This window comes from Stenella coeruleoalba (assembly GCF_951394435.1).
Source record: "Stenella coeruleoalba genome assembly, chromosome: 18".
NCBI classification, from domain to species: Eukaryota; Metazoa; Chordata; class Mammalia; order Artiodactyla; family Delphinidae; genus Stenella; species Stenella coeruleoalba.
The window spans coordinates 39,041,921-39,061,099 of record NC_137164.1 but is presented as its reverse complement, the minus strand read 5'-3'; positions in this window follow the sequence as shown (position 1 = coordinate 39,061,099).

Sequence of the window (19,179 nt, the reverse complement as noted above, 5' to 3'; positions counted from 1 at the left end):
AACTAATAGAATTTATTCAGAGAACAAATAAACTTCTCATCTTCATGACAGGATGTAGTATTGAGACTTGGAACAAGGGACTCAGGAAGTTAGGCTCATAATCTTACACAGATACTGAGAGATAGGGTTGTTGTCTTCTTTACACTTGAAAGAGATGGCTCTCAGGTCCTGGAGAAAGACATTCCTGGGTCATAAAGCTGACAAAAGGCCTATCTAGTACTCAAAAGGTTATATAGACATTTTTTTTAACATCTTTATTGGAGTATAATTGTGTTACAATGGTGTGCTAGTTTCTGCTTTATAACAAAGTGAATCAGCTATATATATACATATATTCCCATATATCCTCCCTCTTGCGTCTCCCTCCCACCTGCCTATCCCACCCCTCTAGGTGGTCACCAAGCACCAAGCTGATCTCCCAGTGCTATGCAGCTGCTTCCCACTAGCTATCTATTTTACATTTGGTAGTGTACATATGTCCATCCACGCTCTCACTTCGTCCCAGTTTACCCTTCCCCTTCCCCATGCCCTAAAAGTCCATTCTCTTTGTCTGTGTCTTTATTGCTGTCCTACCCCTAGGTTCTTCAGAACCTTTTTTTTTTTTTAAGATTCCATAAATACGTGCTAGCATATGGTATTTGTTTTTCTCTTTCTGAATTACTTCACTCTGTATGACAGAATCTAGGTACATCCACCTCACTACAAATAACTCAATTTCATTTCTTTTTATGGCTGAGTAATAGTCCATTGTATATATGGCCACATCTTCTTTACCCATTCATCTTTTGACAGACACTTAGGTTGCTTCCATGTCCTGGCTATTGTAAATAGAGCTGCAATGAACATTGTGGTATGTGACTCTTTCTGAATTATGGTTTTCTCAGGGTATATGTCCAGTAGTGGGATGCTGGGTTGTATAGTAATCCTATTTTTAGTTTGTTAAGGAACCTCCATACTGTTCTCCATAGTGGCTGTGTCAATTTACATTCCCACTAACAGTGGAAGAAGGTTCCCTTTTCTCCACACCCTCTCCAGCATTTATTATTTCTAGATTTTTAATGATGGCCATTCTGACCAGTGTGAGATGATATCTCATTGTAGTTTTGATTTGCATTTCTCTAATGATTAATGATGTTGAGCATTCTTTCATATGTTTGTTGGCAATCTTCTTTGGAGAAACGTCTGTTTAGGTCTTCTGCCCATTTTTTGATTGGGTTGCTTGTTTTTTTGATATTGAGCTATATGGGCTGCTTATAAATTTTGGAGATTAATCTTTTGTCAGTTGCTTCATTTGCAAATATTTTCTCCCATTCTGAGGTCTGTCTTTTCATCTGGGTTATGTTTTCCTTTGCTACGCAAAAGCTTTTAAGTTTCATTCGGTCCCATTTGTTTATTTTTGTTTTTATTACCATTACTCTAGGAATTGGGTCAAAAAAGATCTTGCTGTGATTTATGTCATAGAATGTTCTGCTTATGTTTTCCTCTAAGAGTTTTATAGTGTTTAGGCTTACATTTAGGTATTGAATCCATTTTGGGTTTATTTTTGTGTATGGTGTTAAAGAGTGCTCTAATTTCATTCTTTTACATGTAGTTGTCCAGTTTTCCCAGAACCACATAGTGAAGTGGCTGTCTTTTCTCCATTGTATATTCTTGCCACTTTTATCAAAAATAAGGTGACCATATGTGTGTGGGTTTATCTCTGGGCTTTCTACCCTGTTCCATTGATCTATTCTTCTGTTTTTGTGTCAGTACCATACTTTCCTGATTACTGTAACTTTGTAGTATAATCTGAGATCCAGGAGCCTGATTCCTCCAGCTCGCTTTTCTTCCTCAAGATTGCTTTGGCTATTCGGGGTCTTTTGTGTTTCCGTACAAATTGTGAATTCCGTACAAATTTTTTTTTTTTAGTTCTGTAAAAAATGCCATTGGTAGTTTGATAGAGATTGCAGTGAATCTCTAGATTGCTTTGGGTAGTATAATCATTTTCACAATGTTGATTCTTCCAACCCAAGAACATGGTATATCTCTCCACCTGTTTGTATCATCTTTAATTTCTTTCCTCAGTATCTTATAGTTTTCTGCATACAGGTCTTTTGTCTCCTTAGGGAGCTTTTTTCCTAGATATTTTATTCTTGTTGCAATGGTAAATGGGAGTGTTTCCTTCATTCCTCTTTCAGATATTTCATCATTAGTGTATAGGAATGCAAGAGATTCCTGTGCACTGATTTTGTATCATGCCACTTTACCAAATTCATTGATTAGCTCTAGTAGTTTTCTGGTAGCATCTTTAGGATTCTCTATTTATAGTATCATGTCATCTGCAAACAGTGACAGCTTTACTTCTTCTTTTCCGTTTTGTATTCCTTTTATTTCTTTTTCTTCTCTGATCGTTGTGGCTAAAACTTCCAAAACTATGTTGAATAATAGTGGTGATTATGGACAGCCTTGTCTTCTTCCTAATCTTAGAGGAAATGCATTCAGTTTTTCACCATTGAGAATGATGTTGCCTGTGGGTTTGTCATACATGGCCTTTATTATGTTGAGGTAAGTTCCCTCTATGCCTACTTTCTGGAGGGCTTTTATCATAAATGGGTGTTGAATTTTGTTGAAAGCTTTCTCTGCATCTATTGAGATGATTATATCCTTTTTATCCTTCAGTTTGTTAATATGGTTTATCACATTGATTTGCATATATTGAAGAATCCTTGCATTCCTGGGATAAACCCCACTTGATCATGGTATATGATCCTTTTAATGTGCTGTTGGATTCTGTTTGCTAGTATTTTGTTGACGATTTTTGCATCTATGTTCATCAATGATAATAGGCCATAATTTTCTTTCTTTGTGACATCTTTGTCTGGTTTTGATATCAGGGTGATGGTGGCCTTGCAGAATGACTTTGGGAGTGTTCCTCCCTCTGTTATATTTTGGAAGAGTTTGGGAAGGGTAGATGTTAGCTCTTCTCTAAATGTTTGATAGAATTTATGTGTGAAGCCGTTTGTTCCTTGGCTTTTGTTTGTTGCAAGTTTTCAATCACATTCTCAATTTCAGTGCTTGTGATTGGTCTGTTTATATTTTCTATTTCTTTCTGGTTCAGTCTCAGATGGTTGTGCTTTTCTAAGAATTTGTTCATTTTCTTCCAGTTTGTCCATTTTATTGGCATATAGTTTTTGTAGTAATTGTTCATGATCCTTTGTATTTCTGCAGTGTCAGTTGTTACTTCTCCTTTTTCATTTCTAATTCTGTTGATCTGAGTCATCTCCCTTTTCTATTGATGAGTCTGGCTAATGGTTTATCAATTTTCTTTATCTTCTCAAGGAGCCAGTTTTCAGTTTTATTGATGTTTACTCTAGTTTCCTTCATTTCTTTTTCATTTATTTCTGATATGATCTTTATGATTTCTTTCCTTCTGCTAACTTTGTTTTTTTTTTTGTTGTTGTTCTTCTTTCTCTAATTGCTTTAGGCATAAGTTTAGGCTGTTTATTTGAGATGTTTCTTGTTCCTTGAGGTAGGATTATATTGCTATAAACTTCCCTCTTAGAACTGCTTTTGCTGAATCCCATAGGTTTTGGGTCATTGTGTTTTCATTGTCATGTGTTTCTTGGTATTTTTTGATTTCCTCTTTGATTTCTTCAGTGATCTCTTGGTTATTTAGTAGCATACTGTTTTGCCCCCATGTGTTGTATTTTTTAGAGATTTTTTTTTCCTGTAATTGATATCAAGTCTCATAGCATTGTGGTCAGAAAAGTTACTTGATACAATTTCAAATTTCTTAAATTTACTGAGGCTTGATTTGTGACCCAAGATATGATCTATCCTGGAGAACATTCCATGAGCACTTGAGAAGAATGTGTATTTTGTTGTTTTTGGATGGAATGTCCTATAAATATCAATTAAGTCCATCTTGTTTAATGTATCATTTAAAGCTTGTGTTTCCTTATTTATTTTCATTTTGGATGATCTGTCCATTAATGAAAGAGGAGTGTTAAAGTCCCCTACTATGATTGTGTTACTGTAGATTTCCTCTTTTATGGCTGTTAGCATTTGTGTTATGTATTGAGGTGATTCTATTTTTGGTGCATAAATATTTACAATTCTTATATCTTCTTCTTCAATTGATCCCTTGATCTTTATGTAGTGTCCCTCTTTGTCTGTTGTAATAGTCTTTATTTTAAAGACTATTTTGTCTGATATGAGAACTGTTACTCCAGATTTCTTTTGATTTCCATTTGCATGGAATATCTTTTTCCATTACCTCACTTTCAGTCTGTATGTGTCCCTAGGTCTGAAGTGAGTCACTTGTAGACAGCATATATATGGGTCTTGTTTTTGTATCCATTCACCCAGTCTATGTCTTTTGGTTGGAGCATTTAATCCATTTACATTTAAGGTAGTTATTTATATGTATGTTCCTAATACCATTTTCTTAATTTTGGGGGGTTTGTTGTTGTAGGTCTTTTCCTTCTCTTGTGTTTCCTGCCTAGAGATGTTTCTTTAGCATTTGTTCTAAAGCTGGTTTGGTGGTGCTGAATTCTCTTAGCTTTTGTTTGTCTGTAAAGGTTTTAGTTTCTCCATCTAATCTGAATGAGATCCTTGTGAGGTAGAGAAATCTTTGTTGTATATTTTTCCCTTTTTTCACTTAAATATGTCCTGCCACTCTCTTCTGGCTTGCATAGTTTCTGCTTAATGATCAGTTGTTTACCTTATGGGGATTTCCCTGTATGTTATTTGTTGCTTTCCCTTGCTGCTTTTAATATTTTTTCTTTGTACTTAATTTTTGATAGTTTGATTAATATGTATCTTAGCATGTTTCTCATGGATTTTTCCTTTATGGGACTCTCAGCACTTCCTGTACTTGACTACTTCCTATCCCATGTTAAGGAAGTTTTCAACTATAATCTCTTCAAATATTTTCTCAGTCCCTTTCTTTTTCTCTTCTTCTTCTGGAACCCCTATAATTCGAATGTTGGTGTGTTTAATGTTGTCTCAGAAGTCTCTGAGACTGTCCTCAATTCTTTTCATTTTGTTTTCTTTATTCTGCTCTGTGGTAGTTATTTCCATTAATTTATCTTCCAGGTCACTTATGTGTTCTTCTGCCTCAGTTATTCTGCTATTGATTCCCTCTAGAAAATTTTTAATTTCATTTATTGTGTTCTTCATCATTGTTTGCTTGCTCTTTAGTTCTTCTAGTTTCTTGTTAAATGTTTCTTGCATTTTCTGCATTCTATTTTCAAGATTTTGGATAATCTTTACTCTCATTACTCTGAATCCTTTTTTCAGGTAGACTGCCTATTTCCTCTTCATTTGTTTGGTATGGTGGGTTTTCTCCTTGCTCCTTCAGCTGTTGTGTGTTTCTCAGTCTTCTCATTTTGGTTAACTTACTAGGTTTGTGGTCTTTTTGCAGTCTGCATGTTCGTAGTTCCCACTGATTTTGGTGTCTGCCTCAAGTGGTAAGGTGGTTCAGTGGGTTGTGTAGGCTCCTTGTGGCAGGGACTGGTGCCTGTGTTCTGGTGTTTGAGGCTGGATCTTTTCTTTCTGGTGGGCAGGACCACACCCAGTGGTGTGTTTTGAGGTGTCTGTGACCTTATTATGATTTTAGGCCGTCTGTCTCTTAACGCGTGGGGGGTTTTGTTCCTGTCTTTCTTGCTAGTTGTTTGGCATTGGGTTTCCAGCACTGTAGCTTCCTGGTCGTTGAGTGGAGATGGGTCTTAGCATTGAGATGGGGATCTCTGGGAGACCTTTCACCATTTGATATTACATGGAGCTGGGAGGTCTCTGGTGGACCAATGTCCTGAACTCGGCTCTCCCACCTCAGAGGCATAGGCCTGACACCTGGCTGGAGCATGAAGACCCTGTCAGACACACAGCTGCTGGTCTGGGAGAGTCCCCAAAGAGGCAGAGCTCCCTGGGGACTAGGCACTAGTGGCAGTGTGTTTGGGATCTCTTTCTATGCAGAAGCTGCTGGTAGCAACCTATATAGACATTTTAAAGATTGTGGAAAGTACTAACATGTTTTCTAAAATAAAGGCCCTATGAAAAAAGGGGGGGGGGGGTTGGAGTTTCTTTCCTCAGTTTCAACAAGGAGAATTAATCCTCTCTTATTTTTGATTTTTACTTGTCCTTATGACACACATACAATTTCTGTTTGTTAGTTACCTTAAAAAGCCCTCCCCAGATTGTATAAACTTGAGGCAACTCACACACTGGGTCTGTCCTCAGATTTTCCCATTGATTCATTTTATTCAATAGATAAAGGAATAGCCCAAGTGATCATAGAGAATATCTTTTGATAAGTGATTAGAGAGGAAGCATAGTTTCCACCTGTTTTAATATCTTTATTACAATAGAGCCTTGAGGAAATTTTTTAATAAAATTGTTACTAAAATGTTAGCCATAAGTGTTTTCCCAAGGTTTTTTTAGGATGTGTGAAAGTCAGTAGAAGGAAAACAAATGGTTTAAACAGTTTGGGAACTAAAGCACGGATTAACAATGAGAAACCCTGTAAATGAAAATGGAAGGTTTAATGATTTTTGCCTTAGTTGCTAAATCCTTTATAATGCATATCATTAGAAAACGATTTAAATATCTGGTGAAGACACACAAGGGGGCAAATTCCAAAGGTGGTTTTGGACCCTTATTAAAAATGCAGTGAAATAGCAACTCCACATTACAGTAATAATTAACTATGGTTAAAGGCACCCTGAATAGATATAATTACCTTTAAAGTAATTCTGCAATTTAAGATGTATGTTTAATGCATTTATTTTTCAGTTAATTGATAATTTGTCAGTTAAATTAAATGTGAAATCTCCCACTATAAGACATAGTGAACATTTTTCATTCATTTGGAAGTATTATATTGCTATTTCTTATAAATAATACTTATGATGATCATTTTCCTCATTACAGCTAAATATAATATTCTTAAAAAGTTGATGAGAATAAAGTGGTTACTACAGGGCATGTTCATTTATTGAGTCATTTAAATTTACAATAGTTCATAAAAGCAATAATAATTCTCTTTGAAACAAAATAATTAATTCCCCATTTTTAAAATAAATTTCGCTATAGTTATTTTATATGTGTTAGAAAGTCAGGAAATAGACATTTATAATAAATACTAAACATAGTTATATCTCTAAGTGGCTTTCTCCAAGTTCTATTAAGATATTAGAAACATTTTCATGATTGTTTAATGGAGGGTGGATTTCTATTAATCAAATCCTGCTTTATACCAATTTCCATTATTAAAAGTGAGACCCATTTTATCAAAAGTAAAAACTGCCACTGGAAAATTTAAATGATAAAATTAAGGGTAGAAAATTTAAATATGTATCAGAGAGAAAATGATAATTATACAGATATTTAAAAATCTTAATAGCAAAACCATTTACAAAATAAATCTCAGGATAAGCATATGCTTCAAGATTTGAATTATTTACACCAGGATTACTCATTTTTGCTGATTTGAAAATTGTACAGCATGTAATCCCTAACACTTTACCCACATGGGTAAGTTTTTCACTAGCCTCAAAATGTTTTATTACTTCTATTTTTGTACCTTGAGTGATAATATTGCTCTTTTTATTTCCTTCTCTGTCATTCGACCTTACTGACCTCTTTTGAAACATCTTCAGCTAATAATATCCATCGAGTCTGTCACAGTATTATTGAAGAGAAAATAGAGTACAAAACATTTCAATTATTTGACAGTGGAGGGAAGGTTGATGGCTCATGTTTACTTGAATCACATAGGAGAACACTGGAGTCTGTATTTGATGACATTAATAAAATAAAGAATCAAGGACCATAAGAAGAACTATAATTTCTGAGTGTGAAGGGATAGTTACTTAAGACAAACACCTGATTTAATTCTTTAACTGCTTAAATATAGACTTTTAAAATCCAGTATTTAAATTTCTTAAGTAGACGGAACAAGAGAGATTCTGGGTTGCAAACATTACTCTCTACTCCTCCCAAAGATTCTGAGAGCTACAAGACATTCTTTTTAAAATTTATTTTTTGCATGTATTGCCAAGGGAGGCACAACAGAGGGAGGAGGTTTAGGGAATAAAAGCATGATTAGATAATGGAAGTCTGCTTAGTCGATGGTGAGACCCACCCACAAACCCAATGTCAATTCTCAAACTGAGACATAAATCAAAGGCTATCCAAACAAAACCTGAACAGTTTATTTGTGGAATTAAACAAATTGTAAGATTTATATGGCATTTCAAGCAATCAAGAAGAGTCAAGACCTATTATAGAAGAATAAAGGGATGAAAAGACTTGTTCTATCAGATATTAAGATATAAAACTATTTAGTCAAGACCCTATAATATTGGTACAGGGATAGTATAGTAAACCAATGAAACAGAATAAAGAGAAACTAGAAACAGGCTTACAGAGATATGGATGCTAGACTTTCGGTAAACTTGTCTTTACAGAGCAAAAGGAAATAAATTAACTAATAAATGAAAATAACTTCATGACATCTGTGTAGTGAGAGATTCCTAAATGGACAGAAAAAGCAGAAATTTTAAAGAAAATGATTGATAAATTTGAATGCATTAAACTAAGAACTTCTCATTAAAAAAAAGCCATTAAGAGAATGTAAACTTAGCAACAGAGAGGCTGAGATGACATTCCCAACCACTGACAAGGGGCTCATATCCACACAGAACCCCTCAAAAATCATTAAATAAAAGACACACAAACCAATAGGTAAAATCTTATATACACACTTTATAAAAATGAAAATCCAAAAGGCCTATAAACATATGGAAATGTTGCACCCCTCATTAGTAATCAAGAAAAAGAAAAAGAGAATCAGTGATTTTAGATCCCCACAAGTATGGCTAACATTGAGAAGTCCAATTGTTGACAAGTTTGTTGAGAAAAGTAAATTCTCATGCACTTCTGTAGAGGAGTGTTAATTGGTAACGTTACTTTGGAAAAGAGTTTGGCATTATCTGGTGATAACAAATCTTTCCTTGACCAAACTCTAGTCAGGCTCCTCTGAGCCCTCTTCTGGACTAAGCCTTGAATTGGTCTGCCTTAAGCAAAAATCCTGCTAAATCATTATAGTGAGAATCCCTCACCCTTGATACCTGATCATCATCCTCCACTCTTGATATCTAAATCCCTGGCCTGCCTTTACTACAAATTCTTTTAGGTCAGGTTAGCTAGAATTCCCTTATGCTTAATGTCTCTTCTTAGTAATTTTCTATCCACTCACTCCTCCACTCCACTCCTTGACTATCAATACCCCATGTCCTTGCTGTCTTCGGAGTTAAGCTGAATCTCTCTTCCTTACTGTAATAGATTTGACTCGTATTACAAAAGTCCCTGGATAAATTGTATTGTAACAAGTGTCAAAGTAATTTTTCTTTAACTGGGTCAGGTAAAAGGTCTGTATACCCTATGACCTGATGATTCATTTCTAGTTATGTATGGTGCAGAGATGTATTCTTTTGTGTATCAAGATACTAATATTGAAGAACACTCATAGAAGCATTGTTTATGATTACTCCAAATGGAAAATTACCCAAATATACATTCATATAACAAATAATTGTGTCATGGTTTATAAAAAAAAAAAAAAAAACTACAAGCAACAACATGGAAGAATTTTGAAGAATAATATTGAGCAGAAGTAGGTAAACAGAAAATAATATATTCTGCAAAAATAAATTCAAATAAAGTTAAAAAGTAGGTAAAACTAATTCATGCATACATAGGCTTACATGCTGTGATAACATTTTCATATGTCAGCTTGCTCAGGCAATAGTCCCCAGTTATTCAATCAAGCAGTATTCCAGCTATTGTTGTGGAGGCATTTTGTAGATGTGGTTAACATCCATAATTTGTTGACTTTCTGTAAGGGAGAGTGTCCTAGATAATCTGAGTGTCCTGACTCAATCAGTTAGACAGGCTTTAAAGCAGCAGAACTGAGGTTTCCATGATGAGGAAGAAGTTATGCTTGTTGTTAGCAACTTAAATTCACCCAGCCTGACCTTCCTCACCCTAGGGATTTTAGACTTGTCTAATCATCTCTCACAATTGCATATGTCAATTTCTTGCAATAAAACTCTTAATATACATTTCATTCTGCTTCTAGTTCTGTGACTGAACCCTGACTGATGCATACATATATCACGCAGGTGTAATTAAATAATAAAACTATAGAGAAGAGCACAGAATTAATAACAATAAAAGTCAAGATACGGGATTATTGTGATCAAGAAGAGAATCACATACGGGCCTCTGAGTACTGGAAATATTTATTTTTTTGACTTGAATGGTAGTTTCATGGTTTCTCATTGCATTCATTTGCTAACCTGTACATTTAGGTTTATCTATTTTTTCTAAGTTCCCCCCCAAAAAGTTTTAAAAATCCAAATTTTGCATCATGAAAATTTACCTAATTAATCCTGATATAATATGGGAACCTATATATATTTCTCATTAAATTTAGTACTGGGGAAACGTTCTATAGGATACTATTTTACTTATTTTTTTCCCTAGATTTTTCACTGTTTTCTACAGGGTGCATTATGGAGCATTTTTTTAAGCTATCATGCAAACTAATCATTACAACATAAATATATGCTGTGAGACTGAGCTATTTTATCTCTATAGTGTATTTGGAATTTGGTTAGCAAATCTTCTATTTTAGTATTCTGAAATGCACTGACCAGTTTGTCAGCTTAGGTTGCTATATTCATCATTTAAAAAATATGTTAAGCTTTTTCCCAAAGAAAAATTAATAATTGAATGAAAAATTTGCTACTTTTGCTCTTATTGCCCCACATCCTCCAAAGATGATCTGGGTTTGGGTGTTCTTTGAATTTAACATTTATTTCTGTCATATATTATGTCCTAGGAGAGGGAGAGATAAACCCTTAAATGGTGAGCCTATAGATTTTTAAAAATAATATGAAGTTTAAAAGAATATTTTAAATAGTTCTAAAACAGCCTGATTTGTTTAAAATATATTTTGAAATAAATAACAATAAGTACAATAAAATATAGAACACACATTTGTGTGTTGCTTTTAACATAGACTAAAGGAATAATCTCACACATATTCAATTTGATGTGAAAATGTCAATTTGAAAAGTTTCAAAAATTCACTCCCTATACACCAAAATAATGTTCATATTAATTTAGTATTAGAACTAATATATTTATTAACATTTATATTCAGATTCCAAACATTCAGGAAATCATTCAAATTCCAGGTGTATATCTCACATCTATCACTAGATTCTTAGTGTCATACTGTCAAATTCAGAAAGGCAGTCCTTGAATTAAATACTCCAGTTCAAGCTTTAATATAGGATGAAAGTTGATATAACTTGACAGTTCTCTAGAAATAATCATTCTGACATGTCAAAGATGGCACATGCTTGGATCTCTACATTATTCAAAAATGATGGAATCTAGGGAAAGGGAAAGAAATGACAAAAATTCCTACATTCAAGGAATTAAATACTTCAAAGGTATAAATTGGTATAATTCATATGGGGTTGGATTGGGCATGGAGGAAAAGAATATAGCAGTACACACCATTTTATCTGTTCAATATTTTTCTCAACATTTTCCCACATTTATTGAACTTCTCAAATTTTGGGAAATTATGGAAAAAAGATGTATAAGGCAACCTTTCGGCATTTAGCTTCCATAGTCTGATATTTTTTGATATGATGTTTTTGGTAATTAGTAAACCACCAGTGGTACAAATATATTAGGAAATGTTAAACAACCTGAGTCTAAGATTTTGAAGTAATTGTCCTTTTTAAATAATTTTATCTTAGTAATTTGCTCCAAGATATTTTCAGCAAGCACTGATTATGATCTAGTTGTCTATCTGGCTTGTTTGATTGGTTATTTATATCACAGATTGATTGGAACTATTGGCTATTTCCCCCATTTTTTCCCACTTATAACAGCAGTGACTAAATCCATTTTGGAGTTTGTTGTTAGAAATTTTCATTTCTATCCACAATTTGAATTCATGATTTTTCCAACTACACCATTTAAATTAAGAACTATGCTGCAAGAATCACCTATAGATTGACATGGTAGTTCAGATACCTTTGCCCAACTGAGCCTTAGACCTCTGTGATGCATCTACCATAATGACACTGCAGTCAGCATATGAATAACAAACTAGCTGAGCTGAGTCAGCTGGGTCATCTACTGCTTCCTGCTCACAGAAGGGAGCTGGAAGTGATAGATAGCTCCATTAATTCTGCCCGACTAATGCACACTTGGGGAACACCAAATTGGGAACATTTTTTTATCTTCCTGACACAAACCACAGTGTTGCAGTTGGTTCATTCTCCACTTGTAATAAAGATTATATTTGAGAGAATGAATAATAGCAACAGAAAGCAGTGAGAATAATATTTTATATCATGAGTAAGTAGTATTTGGTTTTTAATGAACACATTTCAGTCCAGAGTGTCAAAATATTTTCTCAGCGTTATTTACAAATATCTGAGAAAACATTGACATTCAAGGTCTCAATTCAAACATTAAATAATTTTAGTTTAATTATAATGTCAATTCTCATGATATTAATATGTATATACCTGGCATATTATAGGTCTCATTTTATAATGGTGAGGTATTTATATTGTTTTTTTCTAATTTAGGGATTCAATAAAAGTTTACAATAGAATCACAATTATTTTCTAATTTGTATTATTAAACATACAAAGGTATCATCACTTTTTTTAAGTTCAAAGAGAGAATTTAAATTTGAGGGTTAGATACACTAATTCCTCATTTTTTATAAAAATTTTATTACAAATTGGTGTTACTTAATAGGCTCAGGAGAACACAAGGCAATGCTGCTTCTCTACCATTTGCCAGCTTGAAAATCAGTTATTTACAAGAGTCAGGTACCAGAAATAAAGAGTCTTTCTGTATAGTGATTCCTTCTTTTATTCACCTCAATAGCCCTATGTAAGATATTTAAATTACTTCAGAAATAAAAAATGGTAATGGAAAATAAACCAAAGTATAATGCACTTGTAAAAACAAATGGAAAAAAAGAGGTATTTCAAATGCAGTGTTGTTCTATTAGATGTCATTGTAATTATAAGAAACAATATCTTCTGAAGGATTTACAGTAACTATCTCACTTCCCTAACATATTCTTCCCCTTACATTTCCCACCAACCTTAATGAAAAAGTGTTTTTTTTTCCTTAGTAGATGTGATGAACTGTTTGTTCAAAGATGAATAATTTCATCATCTCTGAGCTTAAAGGAGGAAGAAAGAAAGAAGTAGAAATTTAAAATTTCAAAATAATACTCATGAAACAAATATAATTGATTACCTACTATATTTCAAACACTATGCTTGGCTCTTGTACTTGGCAAAGAAGAGAAGAAAGGTATGTATATTCCATGCCTTCCTGGAGTTTAGGGTATATATAAAGAAACAGATAGAAATTAAATGATTACACAGAAAAATATAAAATGTCAAAGTTGATAAAAGTCATGAAGAGAAGAGACAAATTTTTAAAGAGACTTGGTAATCTGAGTCAGGAAAAACTTTCATGAAGACAAAACAGTTGAATTGATATGTGTGAGATGAGTAGGGATTGACTGAATAAAAGGTAGTAGAGATATGTTCTAGACATGTAGTAGGAGGAGACATGGTATATTTAATGAACAGAGAGAGTCCAGTGTGACTAGAGCTCTGACAAATTGGAGAATAGTGGTCCAAGATGAAGCTGCAGAGATCAGGATAAGACAAGCTCAAACAAAACGGTGTTGTACACTTAAAAACTTGTTAAGAGGATAGACCTCATATTATGTTCTTACCACACACACACCCAGGAAAAACAAAAGGGAACACAAGAAATCTTTTGGACATGATGGAAGTGTTTATTACCTTGGTTGTAGTGACTGTATCATGAGTGTATGCATATGTCCAAATTCCATTAAAGGTACACATTAAATATGTAGAGTTTTTTGTATATTAAATATACCTCAATAAAGCTAAAAAAAAAAGACAAGGTTAATAAAATAAAAATGAAAACATAGCTCAAACAAGGCAGAATACACCAGTTGACAAATATTGGACTTTCTCCTGGGTCACAGAAAGCAGAAAGATTTTAAGTATGGACTAACATGGCTAGTTTAGCAGGCTTTAAAAAATATCATTATGTCTGAAGTGTGGAGATAAAATTATAAAAATGAAAGTCAGTAAGCATGATATCTTCAGCTTTGTTATTTTTTCCTCAAAAATGCTTTGGCAAATTAGGGTTTTTGTGGTTCCATATAAATTATAGCATCATTTGTTCTAGCTCTGTGAAAAATGTCATGGGTATTTTGATAGGAATTGAATTAGATCAGTAGATTACTTTCGATGGTACAGACTTTTTAAAAATACTAATTCTTCCAATCTAAGAACATGGTATATTTTTTCATTTCTTTGTATCAGTTTCAAATTCCTTCATCCAACAATTGTTGTTCATCCAACAATCCATGGGATTGGATTGTTTTCTTAGTCTTTCTGAGAGCTCATTTTTAGGGTATAGAAAAGCAACAGATTTCTGTATATTAGTCTTGTATCCTGAACTTTTACTGAATTCACTTATTAGTTCTAATAGTATTTTGATGGAGACTTTAGGTTTACTACACTACAAAGCTACAGTAATCAAAACAGCATGGAACTGGCAGGAAAACAGACACATGGATCAATGGAAGAGAATAGAGAGCCCAGAAATAAACCAATGAACCTGTGGTCAATTAACCTATGACAAGAAAGCAAGAATATACAATAGAGAAAAGACAGTCTCTTCAATAAGTAGTGCTGGGAAAACTGGACAGCTACATATAACAGGATGAGATTAGAACATTTCCTCACATTATATACAAAAATAAACTCAAAATGGATTAAATACCTAAATGTAAGGACTGAAACTATAAAACTCCTAGAAGAAAACATAGGTAGAACAATCTTTGACATAATCATAGCTTTTTTTTTTTTTGGGGTATATGTCTCCTAAGGCAAAAGAAATAAAAGCAAAAATAAACAAATGGGACCTAATAAACTTGAAAGCTTTTGCAAGACAAAGGAAACCATCAGCAAAATGAAAAAACAACCTACCCAATGGACGAAAGTATTCGCAAATGATAGAACTGTCAAAGGGTTAATATCAAATGTATATGAATAGCGCATACAACTTAATATAAAAAACAAGCAACCCAGTTAAAAAATTGGCTGAAGACCTGAATAGACTTTTCTCCAAAGAAGACATAGAGATGGCTAACATGAAAAGATGCTCAACATCATTAATCATCAGGGAAATGCAAATTAAAACCACAATGCGATATCACCTCACACATTTCAGAAAGGCTATCATCAAAAACTCTACAAATAACAAATCTTGGATAAGATGTGGCGAAAAGGGAACGCTTGTACACTGTTGGTGAGAATGTAAATTTGTGCATACACTATGAAAAACAGTATGAAGATTCCTCAAAAACTAAAATTAGAACTATCACATGATCCAGCAATTCCACTCCTCGGTATATAGTTGAAGAAAATGAAAATATTAAATCAAAAAGATATATGTACCCCAAGGTTTGTAACAGCACTATTTACAGTAGTCAAGGTATGGAAGCAACCAAAGTGTCCATCAATAGATAAATGGATAAAGAAGTTGTGAGATATATATATATATATATATATATATATATATATATATATATATATATATATATATATACACACACACACACACACACATATGTATATATGTATACATATATATATAGCAATACCACTCAACTATTAAAAAAAGAATGAAATTCTACCATTTGCAAGTATGTTGATGGACCTAGAGTATTATGCTTAGTGAAATAAGTCAGACAGAGAAAGAAAAATACTCTATGTTACCACCTACATGTAGAATCTAAAAATGAAACTCTCTCATATTGAGAACAAACTAGTGGTTATCAGTGGGGAAAGGGAGTGTGATGGTATTGCCATAGAAGGCAAAAGGGCATCCTTCAAGACACAGGAATGTTGAAAAATACTGAATACTCTTCAGAGGTCAATTAATAAAGAGAAAATATGTGTATGTGAACATAGTGGTTGGCATAAATGGTATCTGTGAAACAGCATATTTAAGTCATGATAAAAATGATCAAGGTAAGAGGTAGAGTTGAATTCCCACAGGAGGAAAATAAGTAAGTGATAGTATAGGTTCCTGAGAATAGGTGGATCTGAGGTGCAGGTACAGATTGACCTTTGTATAGAGGACAAAGGACAGGATCTCAGTTTTACAAAAGGCAGGGAGAAGAGGTTGAATTGGTGTGTAGACAGGTTGTTTTATCTGACTGTAGGAAAATTAGAGTACTCTTATTAAACAACAACTTATTTCTCTGTGAAATATGTGTTAAGGCACCTTCAGGGGGAAGTGGAGTCGAAGGATAATTCATTTGTTTGGTGGGGAGCAGGGAAATTCACAGGTTTAAATTAGGTAAATAGGAGTTTACATTGCATAGCACAGAAGAGTAAGTTTAGCAGAGTAAGGTAATAAACACAGTAGTGAAAAGAGTCTGAGAAAAAGGCTGTGGAAACATAGTAGGGGACACATTTAACTCAGCTAAAAATTAGTGAAAGTCTCATAGAAATGATTTATGAGGTGAGTCTAGAAAGACAAATAAGAGATTATCAGATAGGGAAGGAAGAAATATTAGCATAGGAAGCATCATTTAGAGAGGCAGGCATGAGAGTACCTTCAAGAATTTCAGTGTGGCTAGAGTCATCTGTGTACCTTACTGATTCTGTCAAGCTTTCACCTAAGGTGTGCAGCTGGTCAGTGGCTCTATTTTAGATGCCCTGACAATAGTTGCTGTTTTCTACCTCCCCGCAACACCCCTCCAGTGCCCCCAAAACATGTCTAGGCACAGACCAATATTTAGTTGAGATAATCAGTAAGGAAAATGTAGTTACCATAGTTTTCTTGCAGTTTGGGTAACTTTTACTATCATTCCAAAAGAAAAAAAAATAAGTCAGTTACTTTTACAGAACAGTTAATTAGCTAACTGGACTTTCTCATGGTTTTTCATGATAATCTATTCAAAGTGAGAATAAAATATGCATATTATTTTGCATCACTTTTTTGTAATTCTCATTTTTATTACTATGTGATTATGACTGATGACTTCTAAGGTAAAAACTTCAATTTATTTTAGCACTGCAGTTAATGAAGTTAGAAAATTGATATTAATTACTAAAGTAAATAACACTAATAATAAGCTAATATTCTCATATTTAATATCAAATGAAAGGATTAATGACTATGGTTTAAATCTCTTTTGCTATTAAGCTTAATGTTTTTATGTCATTTTATTACTTTGTTTATTATTCTTAGGTGTTTTAATATATCAACAATGTATTTATGGATATGATCTAGAGCATATATTTTGCAATGATCTGAGTAAGTGATTTTAGAAAACACAATTCAGTGCTATCATTATTCATAGCATAAGTGTTTTGTTGTATTCCATATTTACAGATATGTATCATGTTGACATTGTGTGTGTTCAAACATTGAATTGCATAATGATACAAAGTCTGGAATGGCATTAACACTCTATCAAATGTTTGATGCAATAATAATGAAATAAAGCTCACTATAATATTTAAAATTACTTCAATGTTATTACTGTAATATTAGCTGTAATATTTAAAATTACTAAAACCATATGATGCCTAGATATTTGAGATGACTTTTTTTGGTTTTCTTTTGATTTTTACAGTACTTGATTTTACTGGTGTGTTTTGTTCTTTTAGTATGTTAGTGTATATCTTATTTAAGTATATTTTCTATATACTGTATATCACTACCTAAATATATACATTTTTTTAACTTGATTTTTGTCTCTCTCTTTGTTGGGTACAATGTGTCCAATAAACAAAGAAGAGCCTGGCTCAAAGTAGATATTTCATGGATATGTATACTTAAATGTGTAATTTGTCAATGGTTTTTAATTACCTTAAGATAAATTTCATACTTTTCATTTTAAATTATTTTATGTTGTCTTCCTCTCAACACTGCATTTTAGATGATTTTTAAGATACTTTTCCATAAGAATCCCACAAACACTTAATTTCAAATAAAATGCAAATATAATTATTATGTATTTTATCTGGAACATTTGGCTACACACAGGAACTACATAATTAAAATTGGCTAAAATCATAAAAACATTTATTTGCTTAATTTTCAAATTAGTGGCCCTGCTGTTCATTCTACAACTGAAAGAAACTGCTAATAGTCCAATATGCCCCCATCCTTCCAATAGATGTAATGAGCTTGTGGGTGTTGACCCTCACAGTTGCTAGTTGGTTGCTGCAACTCTTAGCATCTTACCCACTCTTACCTCTCTAAGCAAGGGAGGCAGCAGCAAATTAAAAAAAAAAAAAAAGTGTGTGTGGCAGCGTGGGGGGGTGGGAGTTTGTGCAGTTTTGAGCGTGATAGTATAATAACAGTACATTTAACTTAAATTTTTTTACAATGTTTATTCATGGAGTACCCACCATAAAAAAAACATTTTTTCCTGGCTTCTTACTAATCAGCTTGTGTCTTTCCACTCCATATTATTTGAAATAATTCTTTGACTTTGTTATTTTCTTCCTCTCTCTATATATATTTCGCTCTCAGAATTCTTTCATGCTTTTCTCAAATTCCATGATCCTAAAAGCCAAAACTCAAAACCCAAGCCAATAATTTTCCAGGTATCAGGAAGTCATATTACAGTTATTTTCAGTATGCACAGACATAAAATATAAATCTTTCTTTGCACTACTCATGAAATATTAATTTTAGAAGATATTTGAGCTCAAATAAATTTTTATTTTTGATTCTCTCCTTGGACATCAGCTTCTCCATAGGAAACTTTTTCTTGGACTTTTAAAAATGCCTAGGTCTTCCCTGGTGGTAAAGTGGTTAAGAATATACCTGCCAATGCAGGGAACATGGGCTCGAGCTCTGGTCTGGGAAGATCCCACATGCCAAGGAGCAACTAAGCCCATGCTCCACAACTACTGAGCACTCATGAGCCACAGCTACTGAGCCTGCGTGCTGCAACAACTGAAGCCTGCACACCTAGAGCCCGTGCTCCGCAACAAGAGAAGCCACCGC